The sequence below is a fragment of the Protomyctophum parallelum genome (assembly GCF_964188405.1).
Source record: "Protomyctophum parallelum genome assembly, chromosome: 15".
In the NCBI taxonomy this organism is placed as follows: domain Eukaryota; kingdom Metazoa; phylum Chordata; class Actinopteri; order Myctophiformes; family Myctophidae; genus Protomyctophum; species Protomyctophum parallelum.
In genome coordinates this window covers 15316629-15329748 of record NC_139710.1, presented here as the reverse complement: position 1 = coordinate 15329748, position 13120 = coordinate 15316629, and the positions used below count along the sequence as shown (strand labels likewise).

Below are 13120 nucleotides of genomic sequence, written 5' to 3'. Positions count from 1 at the left end.
AGTACAGTACAGTACAGTACAGTACAGTACAGTACAGTACAGTACAGTACAGTACAGTACAGTACAGTAGTAAATTTAATAATTAACACAACATAGTCTCCCCACTAACTCCTTGGTCTATTTTATCAGTATCACTGTATATTTGCACATTCGTCCTCTACATTTTACCCATCCTATAACTACTAGGACCAGTAAGCAACCATTCCATTCCAGCAACGAGCGTGATGTGGAATGGAACCTGGGACAACTAGGGCATCTAGGGCCTCAGACAGGCTCTCTCACCACTCGGCTATGGCCGCCCGTCCCTTGTCACCTTGCAAGGACAAATTGCATCAGCAGCAAGTTGGTCTACTGTGACGCAGACATGTACGTACTATTAGACCCAAACAAACCCTGTGCTGAGACAACAGATCGTATCAAGCCTGGCCTCTTCCTGAAAGAAACAAAGGAGCTTACTAACCCACCCAGGACTATTTCACAGGCCAACCACGGGTAGAAAATAAATCACTTGTAATGAAACAAAAAGAAACAATTAATAATGTCTCAAAGTGAACAATCTGGGGCCCTTTCCCGGGGGCTTTCTTTTACTTTGTGTGATACGGAAAGGCTGAAGAGTTTGTGAGCCAGAGCTGTGGGAGACAGGCAAGAGGGAGGCAATAATAAATGGAAAAAAGTATTGCTTTTCTAAAGTGGTTACCGAATATGGCAACATAAAGATCTGACATATCCCAATTAAATCAGATTTTAATAACAATTTAAGTACAAGAATCATTTCTTCAAGAAAGTAGCCCACACGACCGACTCCAAGAACAAGGAATGTAACAAGCAAGTGGTACTACTCACAGTATCTGCCTCGTTTTAAAGTGATTTGGCCATTGGGAAATCCACTTGGCCTTTGGTGTTGTAAATGTTTACACACAAAAGCCAAATACCTGTACAAGAAGACTATCAATATATAACATTGATTTTAAGTCAATTTAGTGGTGAATGAATTTTTAATTATTATGTAATAGGATATAACGGTTAGTACTGTAAACATACTGTACTGTGTGTGTGGAGTGATAGTGTACATGCAGTCCTACAGTAGCATATTTTTAACGGTACACCAGTCAGAATCAGGCAAAACTATTTGTCTTAGAAGGCTCTTTAGCCACTGCCTGCCTGACATTAATGGGAAGTTTGTTACTCTTTGAATTCAACATGGTGTCACAGTTTTTAAACACTAAGGCAGGAATCACAGGGCCTGGCAGGAGTTGAGAAAACCGAGTTCACCAACATAGACAAACAGAATGCAATACAGGAAATTAAAACGTAAGTAGGAATTTACAGGCGTACGTACACTAGTTATCTTAGGCAATAGGCAGAGACTGACAAGAGGGCTGGGCTTATATACACACGCTAATATGACACAGGTGAACACAATGGACAATTAACACAGGTGTAACACATGACATGACAGATTAGGGGACGGATCATGAGAGGAGAGTGACATCTACAGGACAGGTAGGAGCACAGCAGCCGTGACATGGAGCCCATCAGGATTCTGACATCCCTTTTGAAGCAGTGCAGACAGACAGAGATTAATACTATAGATGATGTTTTCGTCCTTGTGTGTATGTGTGTCTGTCTTTCTGGAGCTAATCTCACAAACCACTGGACCAACATTTCTTTTGTACACTAGGCTAACTAACATGTCACGCCACTTTTTCAAATCAGCCTCATTGTGGCGCTCTAGCAGCTCGCTTTACAGTTAAGGAGCAGTTAGGGTTAAGTGTCTTGCTCAGCGACACTTGATTCAGGATGGGAGGTGGTCTCCCAGGGGCTCCCCCAAGACCAAGATGTGTTGGGGGACCTTCTGATTACCTGATGGTCCCTCTAGCCACTATGGTCCACTACTAGCCCTTGTCAATAGTGTTTGGTAATTTGCGGAGAAGATCTTTCTGATTTCAAGGAACTGATCGGCTCATGGCAGCGTACGTACAGAACATCGCAAATGTCAGAGGATTTACCTTCCCGTGCAAGGGCATGAGAGCGACGAGTTCGTCTTGGCGATTGCGATTATGATCACTATGATGACGACAGTGGTTATGAGTACAAGCACAAGCGGCTTAGCATGGCTTACAATGCAAACGGGAGTCCCCACATAAACACACACACACACACACACACATACACACACACGCACGCACGCACATACACACACACGACCGCGCACACACACATTTTGCTGGATTTACAAATATTACATTCTAATTCCAGCTAATACTTGCTGGGGAGCCTACAAGGGTCAAGGAAGGTGAACAACTTGACGTACAAAGGGGGAAAGCTTATAGCTTGCTTGTATTACAGCTTATTATTTTGGCATAATTATAGTATAGCTGTTTTAGTGCCATGCAAGGAATTGTAGGCCTATATAGTATATATAATCTATTTTATTATTTGTTTATGCATGGCCTTTATTATCGTGCTTTGTTTTATTTTGTTAGTCAGTTTTTTAAAGTTCTCTCTGCTGCTTTTCCAAACACATTCACGCATCGTGAATTCAACTTGCCTGTGGTTTGAGCAGGAAATACACACTGACCTTGCAACAGTCTACTACCATCACCCCTCTCCTATAAGGTTATTAATCCAACAGTCTACTACCATCACCCCTCTCCTATAAGGTTATTAATCCAACAGTCTACTACCATCACCCCTCTCCTATAAGGTTATTAATCCAACAGTCTACTACCATCACCCCTCTCCTATAAGGTTATTAATCCAACAGTCTACTACCATCACCCCTCTCCTATAAGGTTATTAATCCAACAGTCTACTACCATCACCCCTCTCCTATAAGGTTATTAATCCAACAGTCTACTACCATCACCCCTCTCCTATAAGGTTATTAATCCAACAGTCTACTACCATCACCCCTCTCCTATAAGGTTATTAATCCAACAGTCTACTACCATCACCCCTCTCCTATAAGGTTATTAATCCAACAGTCTACTACCTTCACCCCTCTCCTATAAGGTTATTAATCCAACAGTCTACTACCATCACCCCTCTCCTATAAGGTTATTAATCCAACAGTCTACTACCATCACCCCTCTCCTATAAGGTTATTAATCCAACAGTCTACTACCATCACCCCTCTCCTATAAGGTTATTAATCCAACAGTCTACTACCATCACCCCTCTCCTATAAGGTTATTAATCCATCACCCCTCTCCTATAAGGTTATTAATCCAATAACAGTCTACTACCATCACCCCTCTCCTATAAGGTTATTAATCCAATAACAGTCTACTACCATCACCCCTCTCCTATAAGGTTATTAATCCAACAGTCTACTACCATCACCCCTCTCCTATAAGGTTATTAATCCAACAGTCTACTACCATCACCCCTCTCCTATAAGGTTATTAACAGTCTACTACCATCACCCCTCTCCTATAAGGTTATTAATCCAACAGTCTACTACCATCACCCCTCTCCTATAAGGTTATTAACAGTCTACTACCATCACCCCTCTCCTATAAGGTTATTAACAGTCTACTACCATCACCCCTCTCCTATAAGGTTATTAATCCTCTCCTATAAGGTTATTAACAGTCTACTACCATCACCCCTCTCCTATAAGGTTATTAATCCTCTCCTATAAGGTTATTAACAGTCTACTACCATCACCCCTCTCCTATAAGGTTATTAACAGTCTACTACCATCACCCCTCTCCTATAAGGTTATTAATCCAACAGTCTACTACCATCACCCCTCTCCTATAAGGTTATTAATCCAACAGTCTACTACCATCACCCCTCTCCTATAAGGTTATTAATCCAACAGTCTACTACCATCACCCCTCTCCTATAAGGTTATTAATCCAACAGTCTACTACCATCACCCCTCTCCTATAAGGTTATTAATCCAACAGTCTACTACCATCACCCCTCTCCTATAAGGTTATTAATCCAACAGTCTACTACCATCACCCCTCTCCTATAAGGTTATTAACAGTCTACTACCATCACCCCTCTCCTATAAGGTTATTAATCCATCACCCCTCTCCTATAAGGTTATTAATCCATCACCCCTCTCCTATAAGGTTATTAATCCATCACCCCTCTCCTATAAGGTTATTAATCCATCACCCCTCTCCTATAAGGTTATTAATCCTCTCCTATAAGGTTATTAATCCTCTCCTATAAGGTTATTATCCCGGAGAGGAGATTTTATGTTTCACTTTACAGGGGACATCGGAACTATTTCTGTCACCAGGAAGGGCAGGAATGATTTTCGAGGATAACAAACAGACACCTCTATGAAAAGAACAGTATGGCCCACACGCACCCCCCCCCCCCCCCCCCCCCCCCCCCCCACACACACACACACACACACACACACACACACAGACACACACACACACACACACACACACACACACACACACACATGGGGTCTCTCTTTGTGGTCATCTGTACATGCACCCATACTGTAGTTAGTGTATAGTCACCCTAGTGTGATGATGTCACTAGGGCTTTATTGAGGGATTACTCTGACATCACTGGGAGCGGTGCCAAGCTAAACCTATTAGCTATGCCATGTGCTTGCTCCACAGAACAATAAGTGTGTGTGTGTGTGTGTGTGTGTGTGTGTGTGTGTGTGTGTGTGTGTGTGTGTGTGTGTGTGTGTGTGTGTGTGTGTGTGTGTGTGTGTGTGTGTGTGTGTGTGTGAGTGCGTGCATGTGAGTGCGTGCATGAGTGCGTGAGTGCGTGCGTGCAACTGTGTCTTTACTTGACAGTATGTGTGTATATGAAATACTGTGTGCATCTTCATGCATCTCCATAAAGGAATAACCTATTTTATTCTCATAACATCATGAAGTGATGCCCTATGCACAGTAAGTACTACGTGTATGCCTGGCGACGGTACTGTGTATGCCTCCATACTGTAAATGAGAGCCTTTTTGGAAATGTCTTTCTTTCTTTCTTTCTTTCTTTCACAAGACAAACAATAATCCGTCCATCCCATTGATCCATCCATCCATCTGCAGTCATATCTCTCCAAACATCAATATACCCTCCAGGCAGTTTTCTTGATCAAATTGGTGTTAATATTAAAATCGGTGCTTAAGGTGCTGTGGAGTCTGTCTCTGTACCCACCCCATGGGTTGTACACAGTGTTAAATGTTAATGTATCCTTGTGACTGTTTTTAATACAGAGACAGTCATGGCGGCAAGATGTTCAGTTTTTTTAATAGCACAGGCAGACTCTTCACATACTAGTGCATGTCTAAAATAAATCGGAGAGCTGAAAATTGACATGTAATATGAAATAAATGCTTAAACATGTAGCTAGGTGTAATGTTAGAGTCCACTTTCATGCCTTTTTTCGCAACTCGCTGTTTTCTGCAAGACATTATTCCATTAAGCCATATCTCTAAAACTGGTGGGTTGAACTGAACAAGCAACATCTCAATTTGAAATTATGATTCCCATGACATGAAAAAACGAAAAAAATTAAAAAAAATCAATGACTTAGCCTCAGTCAGAAACGATCACATTTGTACTGTAACTTTTTTGATCAAAGTTTTTTTATTAATGTTCACACGAAGATATTATACAACATTTTTCGAACATGTACTGTAACTTTGATGCTGAATTCACACCAGCCGTTGCAGTGATTTAGACTAAAATGGCCGTGTCCGAGGTGTGAGGGACACCCTGGTGTAGCTCCACTACTCTGAGCGGCTCAAGCCAGCTCAACTAGCCCTGCAGCAGAGCTCACCCTGCAGCAGAGCTCACCCTGCAGCAGAGCTCACCCTGCAGCAGAGCTCACAGGCAGGGAGGAGGAGTACAGACACTAGTTTAAAACAGTTCTCAAAGTGGGATCCGGTGACCCCCAGGGATCCTTATAGAGGTTCCAGGGGGAACCTCTAAAAGTCTGTTTAAAACAGTTTCCGTGCCGGGAATGGATTACTCCAGGTTACTGTCGCTGCCAACCCCGCTATACCCGCCTATTGTTTTATGTGTTTAATCCGCTGTATTGTAATAAATAAAAAGAAAATCCGTCTTCGTCACGGAGATAGAGACTAGATGGTTTCGTTTTGATGACGAAACCGGAAATCGTCACATGCTGTGGGCTGCTAGGGCTTCTGGGAAATTGAGGCCAATGGAAATGCATGGGGTACAACGCCTCATTGAGACGAGTCTTGTGTGCGTCTTCCGGGTGCACCAAGATGGTGGATGATACGCTCGGATCACAACATACCACGGGAGCTTTTTTCACTGGATTTTCGCGGATTAAAAGCCCAAATAATTCAGCGTATGCTCTAAAGGTAATACAACAATCTCGGCAGTGAAGGGGGGTTGATTAAAATGCGGGTTAAGCGTGTAAAACAGTCAAACTGTTTTAACAATACTCAATAATAACTCAACAACAATACTCTTGAAAAAAAGAAAAGTAGCACAAATGTCCTTGACATGAAAGGTTTGTAGAATCACTGTTACTATGAAAACCTGCAAAACCTGTCAGGCAGTCAGTCCATCCGTCACGCCTCCACATTGGTTGACAGTCTGTCCGTCCCCAAAGTTATTCTGCGCAGCTAATAATCACTTATTTTACCGATAGATAACCGATGGCGGAAGAATACATGGACAAATCATCGGGTGAGAAAGCTTATTCCATTACTGCCTCCAAATCAATATGAATCTCTTGATATACAGAATTTGGCTTTATTTATTTGTATGTTCTGTTATTTTCATAATGATTTATAAGGTGTCTTTGAGAATCATGAGAACCATGAGAAACAATACTGTTTAATATGTCTTTATTGAGCTGCCATTAAACGTATGATTGGCCAAATGGATATACTTTATTATCTGACTATCTGGCTATTATTCACAAATGCATCCAGTGAAGAAAAACGGCAATGGTTTGCAATGTGTGGAGGTTGAACCTCCAGAGGGGTCCACAGGTGACAGTGAGGTGCAATTCAATGACCTTTGTAATACCTTGTAAAAAAGGAAAGAAAGAAGAAAAGAAAAATACAATGATATTAAGATAATGTTCAATAGTTGCTCCCTTGATTAGAAATGTAATTTGAAAAATTCGTCACCTCCTTTGTCACCCTTTACACCAAATCTAAAATTATGAATGAATAAGAGCTTGTGACTATTATTCATGTTCACCTATTTTTGCCCATCGAATTTGTGTGTGTGTGTGTGTGTGTGTGTGTGTGTGTGTGTGTGTGTGTGTGTGTGTGTGTGTGTGTGTGTGTGTGTGTGTGTGTGTGTGTGTGTGTGTGTGTGTGTGTGTGTGTGTGTGTGTGTGTGTGTGTGTGTGTGTGTGTGTGTGTGCGCGCGTGCGCGAGAGACTGATTGTCCATGACAGTATGAGTGCTGTCAGACCACTGTTGAGTGCTCAACATTGGTCTTATCTTGACAGGAAGCAGCCGTTTTTATTATGAGTCTGTATCGGTATTCTGTAGTGTAAGTCTTAAAGGACAACTTTCGTTTTTTTCAACCAAGGTTCATGTTTTAGGTTATTATTAGAGAAAGTAAAAGATGAGTGTTCATTTTTTTTCTTTTGCTGCTTTCTTTCGTTTTAGGGATTTGAGCTGTTTTTGACAGGGGGGCGGGGGCATTCGAGCATGGGGCTAAATATGTATTTTTTTACAAAATAATATGATGATTTTTTTATTTATTATTTACTATAGTCTTACTAGACCCCAGGAAATTACATCTGGCCACAGAAGATCACAGGATCTACTGAATGTGAAGGTAGCTTACTGGGGGGAAGCCACACTGTGTGTCATAGGCTCATTATGCAGTTTGACACATTAATCTTTTACTTTCTCTAATAACAACCTGAAACATGAACCTTTAACCCATTTTAGGCGAGAACCCCTTTTAGTGTTAGCACTATGTTATGCTTTAGCTATTTTAAAATAGCAGATCTACAAGCTCATAGCGTGCCACCGAGTGGCGTGCTACGAGCTTGTAGGTCTGCTATTTTTGAAAAATCGAAGAGTGACTGACATAGAAGACATTTTTAGAATCTGATCTCAGGTCAGAATGAAAACTGTCAGGATGTAGAAGACATTTTTAGAATCTGATCTCAGGTCAGAATGTTTCTAGTCGCTAGTGGACTGTCTATGGTTCTAACAGCTCTGTGTGTCCAAAAGTGTTACTGTTAAGGACAGAGCCGAAGAGTTTGATCAATCCTCAAGGGGGCCCGTCCCCCCCCCGCAGCCCCCCCCCCCCCCCCCCCCCGTCCCCCGCCGCATCGCGGAAAAAATAAGTTGTCCTACTTTTAAAGCAGCTTCTATAGGCCAATGTCCAAGCCAAGGTGAGGACTTTCAGGACTATATTATTATTATTATGAGAGAGAGAGAGAGAGAGAGAGAGAGAGAGAGAGAGAGAGATCATAGCCGGCGGGTGCGTTTTACCTTTGGGTAGGCTACAGAATTGCGTTGGGGGGGACTGTCGCCGCCGCCGCGGATGTATTTATTTCATAAATGGTCTAAAAATGAGTTATTTTAGCATACTTTTACCAATGAATTAGCCTATACACAGACAACGACTGATCAGCCTATTTTGGACGATATGGGTCTTTTCTCGAGTCAGTGTGCTGTAGTCTCACTAGTCTGTGTAGGGTTAGGTCTCTTTGGTGAATTCTTGATCAGTGTTATTATGTCACGACTCCAGAACAACATGAAATTCTGACACGCTTTGGCTAGGTGAAAACAAAAGAAACCCGATTAGCATTTGAGTAGCCTACTTTTTAACACCTCTTGGACAGCCGGCGGAGTAGTCTCTCAAGCTGTTCCCTCTCAACAATTGAGGAACAACAGGGGAGGCGCTGTTTTCCCGAATATTTGCCGGCGGAGAGGTCCAAAATGTTTGGAATTCCCAGAAAATATGTAATGTAAATGTAAATGTAAAATGTCCACGAAAATCTTCATGGGGGCCTAAAGGGGCCCTGGGAGTCTTCATGGGGGCTGCGGCCCCGTGGCCCCCACAGACTCTACGTCGTTGGTTAAGGAAATGGAGACAAGAAAAAGTCACAAGCTCTTATTAAAGATGGAGTGCCACAATTTTTGTATTTTTCCAGTTTTTCATGTGTCTATGAGGTGACAGTACTTCATTAGACACCCTGGAGTCGTTTTTATGTGCAATGGTGTATTAACTTTGTATTTAGGGTTTCTTCCTGGAGGCTGAACCCTTGGCAGTCAAACGGGCCAATGAAGTAAACAGTAATATAGTGACATCACACTATCAGCCCCTCCCCTAACCCCTCCCCCTTTATCATACAACTACAGCTGTGGGTGCGACTTCAGTTCAGTTCACCCATCACCACCCACCAGGCAAACCAGGCATACTTATTGAACTGGTGGGCGTGCCCACATAAAAACAACATTTTCACAAATACTGTACAGTTTTTCTTTTTAAAATGATACCTCCTTATATAACAATAAGACCTGATGATCATGTTTTAGGGTGGAAATAAATTCCACAGAAAAACAGAAGACTGCCTTGCATCCCTGTCATTATAGGCAGCAAGAAAAAAATCTGATCTACAAGCTTGCATCAAAGTGTGACGTGTTGTGTGCTTGTGGATTGCCGTCACTTCATGACTGTATGAGAATAAAATAGGATATTAAGTTATGGAGAAAAAAATGATGAAATATGCGAATACAAGCTGGTTTCTGATAGATGCACCTACAGTAGACACAAGTATGAGCATGAAGATGCACACAGTATTTCAAATACACACACAAACAAGCAAAGACACAGTTGCAAACAAACACACATCTGAAATGTTTATTTATGTCCACATAATGAGAAGCACAGGAATACCTTGTACAAAGGACATCAACACTGCCAGTGCAGTTTGACAATAGGAGAGCAGCCATTGACAACGTGCATGGACGGCAAAGCATCGTTACATACAGACTAGTACAGCTGACATGTCGGACACAGGGCAGCAGACATAAATCATGGATAAAGGAAACGCCTCCTCCAAATTGAGCGTCTTCCTATAATGGATGAAACTGAGCAGTGCCTCGCTAACTGCCTGGCTTTCCTTTTGGAAAGGCCGGACATTTGTAAGCCCCTCACAACCAATTTATGCACATGCCCTAGGCTGCCAAAGTTTACATCTGTAGCCTAGCTGTGAGATGGTCTGCACTAGTTGCTGATACTTCAGCACTTTGGTTAGAAAGGCTTCTTCCAGGCTATAGTCAAAGGCTATAGTCACACACACACGCACACACACACACACACACACACACACAAACACACATATCCCCCCTTTCTTTTTCTTTTTTTTTTCCTTATTATTTTTTATTAAATTTCACTCTTAACTCATTGGCTTTAATATGTTTTACTTATTTTCCCCTTCCAGTTGGTCAGGCAGTTTGCAGCATAGATCAAACTCAGCCTCTCCCCATTTGAAGTGTGGAGACATTTTTCGCGGGGGCTGTGAACTTCAATTCTGCTTCACGCTCCAGTGCTTGTGCGAGACTGACTGACAGTTCAGCCAGATTAACTCTCCCTGTTCAGCTGGTGATTCAGCTGGTTGTAGCCTATAAATAGAATATGCGTAAGTCATGCATGACTGCCTTGAATTATTAAGTGACTGTCCATGAATTGTTAATTTTTCACAGGGACATAATCCCCAAAATGAGTTGCGCCGAGTGATTAGTCGCTGACGCAACAGCAGGCTGTCTTTGGAAAGGGGTCTCGCACCGTGGTTGGCCAAGATGGCTGAAGTGCCCTGAGGATTTCTCCCCGATTGTCAGTTCGCCATCACTGTCCAATGTGTCCATCCCAGACCCATAAGAAACATGGTGTCATTCTCATTTCCTCATTACGAGACTGATTAGTGAGGCTGCCGTTGTCTCCTAGCAACTGAAGTCTGATTGGTTGCCAGGACATACCTGTCCCTTTGTATTCGGCAGGGTTGCCATGTCAACCACTCTACTCTAGAAACATGAATGGGAAAAGAGAGCACGAGACATGCAGGATGTGAAAGATGTGAGGATGCAGGACGTGACAGCACCTACTGTAGATGGCCCTTGCTCAAAGTGGGGTTCCATATAAGGGGGTTCCATATGGGGGTCCCCGGCTAATTTGGTTAATATTGCTTCCAAATCAGTGTAACCACTTTACATCGGCTATTTGAAACTAGCAGGTTTACAAGCTCACAATGCGTTGCGATGTGACATGTTGTCAGCTTGCAGATGTGCCATTTTCAGATCTTTTGTATGGGGTTCTTTAGCCATAGTACATATCATCAACCAACTAAGCTTATACAGTACTGTACATTACTACATTTTGTAAATATGACAATATAAATGTTGTTTGAAAGCAGCATGACCGTTGCATCAGCGCTGCTACAGTACAATTTAAATGGAAAAGAGTACTTGTTCACTGTACTAGTGAACATCATATGTTGTTCCATAATATTATTTGTATTTATTCTTAATAACCACATTAACCCTGGCATCTGTATTTTGGGCAAGTCATTATAGACGAAAATATATTTAAATCTAAATTGTTTTTCAAAATAGCAAAAAATATCAGATCTACAAGCAATGCATCATGCGATTGTGAACTAGTGGATTTAGCATTTTTGGGACATTAAGCTTAAATGCTTAAAGTCTGAGGAGCCAATCACATTATGTTCTGTTTGAATGTGGCTGATATCTACGGTGGAAAGAAGAATTATTTTATTTTCTCTGTCTGTCTCTTTTACTGGTGGCCACTTCATTTCAACTCGACGTTTGTCTTTCTCTCTCTCGCTCTCTCTCTCCCTGTGATTGCGACCGAACTCGCCCTTCATGCTCTCTTTCACACTCCTGCCCACTCTTGGCTCGGCTCGTCCCAGCCAGGTAAGCTAGTGGCTGAGCTCCTAATGAGGTCTGTGAACCCGCCAGTCAGAGGAAGTGTGACACCGAGCCCCATGGCATTGTTTCCCTGACACACAGACAGTCCAATTAACCGTTCACACTCTTCTTCCTTCAACTCATCTGGCTGTAGGTCTGCAACCTATTTCCCTGTCTGTCTATCTGTCTGCAACCTTCTCACTGCCACCTATTTCCCTGTCTGTCTGTCTATCTGTCTGCAACCCTCTCACTGCCACCTGTCTGTCTGTCTGTCTGTCTGTCTGTCTGTCTGTCTGTCTGTCTGTCTGTCTGTCTGTCTGTCTGTCTGTCTGTCTGTCTGTCTGTCTGTCTGTCTGTCTGTCTGTCTGTCTGTCTGTCTGTCTGTCTGTCTGTCTGTCTGTCTCTCTTTCATCAGTGACTGAACTTTCCCTCCACTTTCTACTATAGCTGTAATGACCGAAAGCCTTTACTCTATTAACCACTTAAACCCTACACATTTAATTTACCAGAGACTCACAGGGATCAATCAATCAATCAATCAATCAATCAATCAATCAATCAATCAATCAATCAATCAATCAATCAATCAAACTTTATATCATACAGCAAGTGCAACCTAATGTCCTTCACAGATCAAACTAGGAAAAACATTTTAAAAACATTTCTCCACACAGAAAGGTTCTTTCTGTGTGGAGTTTGCATGTTCTCCCCGTGTCCCCTAGTGTAGGTACCCTCACAAAAAACATCCAGTAATCCTGGTCTCTAAACTACCTCCCCCTGGCCAACCAGGGCGCCTGATGGAGGGGAAAGGAACTGGTCGCAATAACGTGTTCCTTCCACGCGCTACGTCTGTCCGGCGAAATTCCCCCCTGTCAGGTGAAAAGAAGCAGCTTGGACTGCTCATGCATAGAAGGAAGCATGAGGTCAGTCTGCTGACCCTCCAGGTTGGCAGAGGAAGTGTAGTGCCCAGGATTACATTAGATAATTGACACTGGGTGAAAAAAATGGGTTGCAAAATTGTGGGATAAAAAAAAGATATATACATTTTAACTAAGAATAGTCAAAACTATTATTATGTGAAAAGACTTTAGAATTTGAGTGACTAGGTCTCCACAATTCCAGAAGAACTATACATTGTATGCTTCACAATTATTTAATTGTGAAACTTGGCAGTTTATTGGAACACCTCATTTGGTCAACTGCTGCACCTTGCTTAATTGTCTCCTCAACCGGGTTTACAGTTTTTC

At 42.3% G+C, this 13120-nt stretch overlaps 1 protein-coding gene across 3 annotated transcripts in view; it reads left to right on the top strand.

Annotated features, from left to right (window-relative positions):
* The window catches only part of pde4d (phosphodiesterase 4D, cAMP-specific), a gene marked incomplete at its 5' end in the record, with an annotated part of 235055 nt that overhangs the window by 153405 nt on the left and 68530 nt on the right, over window positions 1–13120 (top strand). The window lies entirely within an intron of this gene.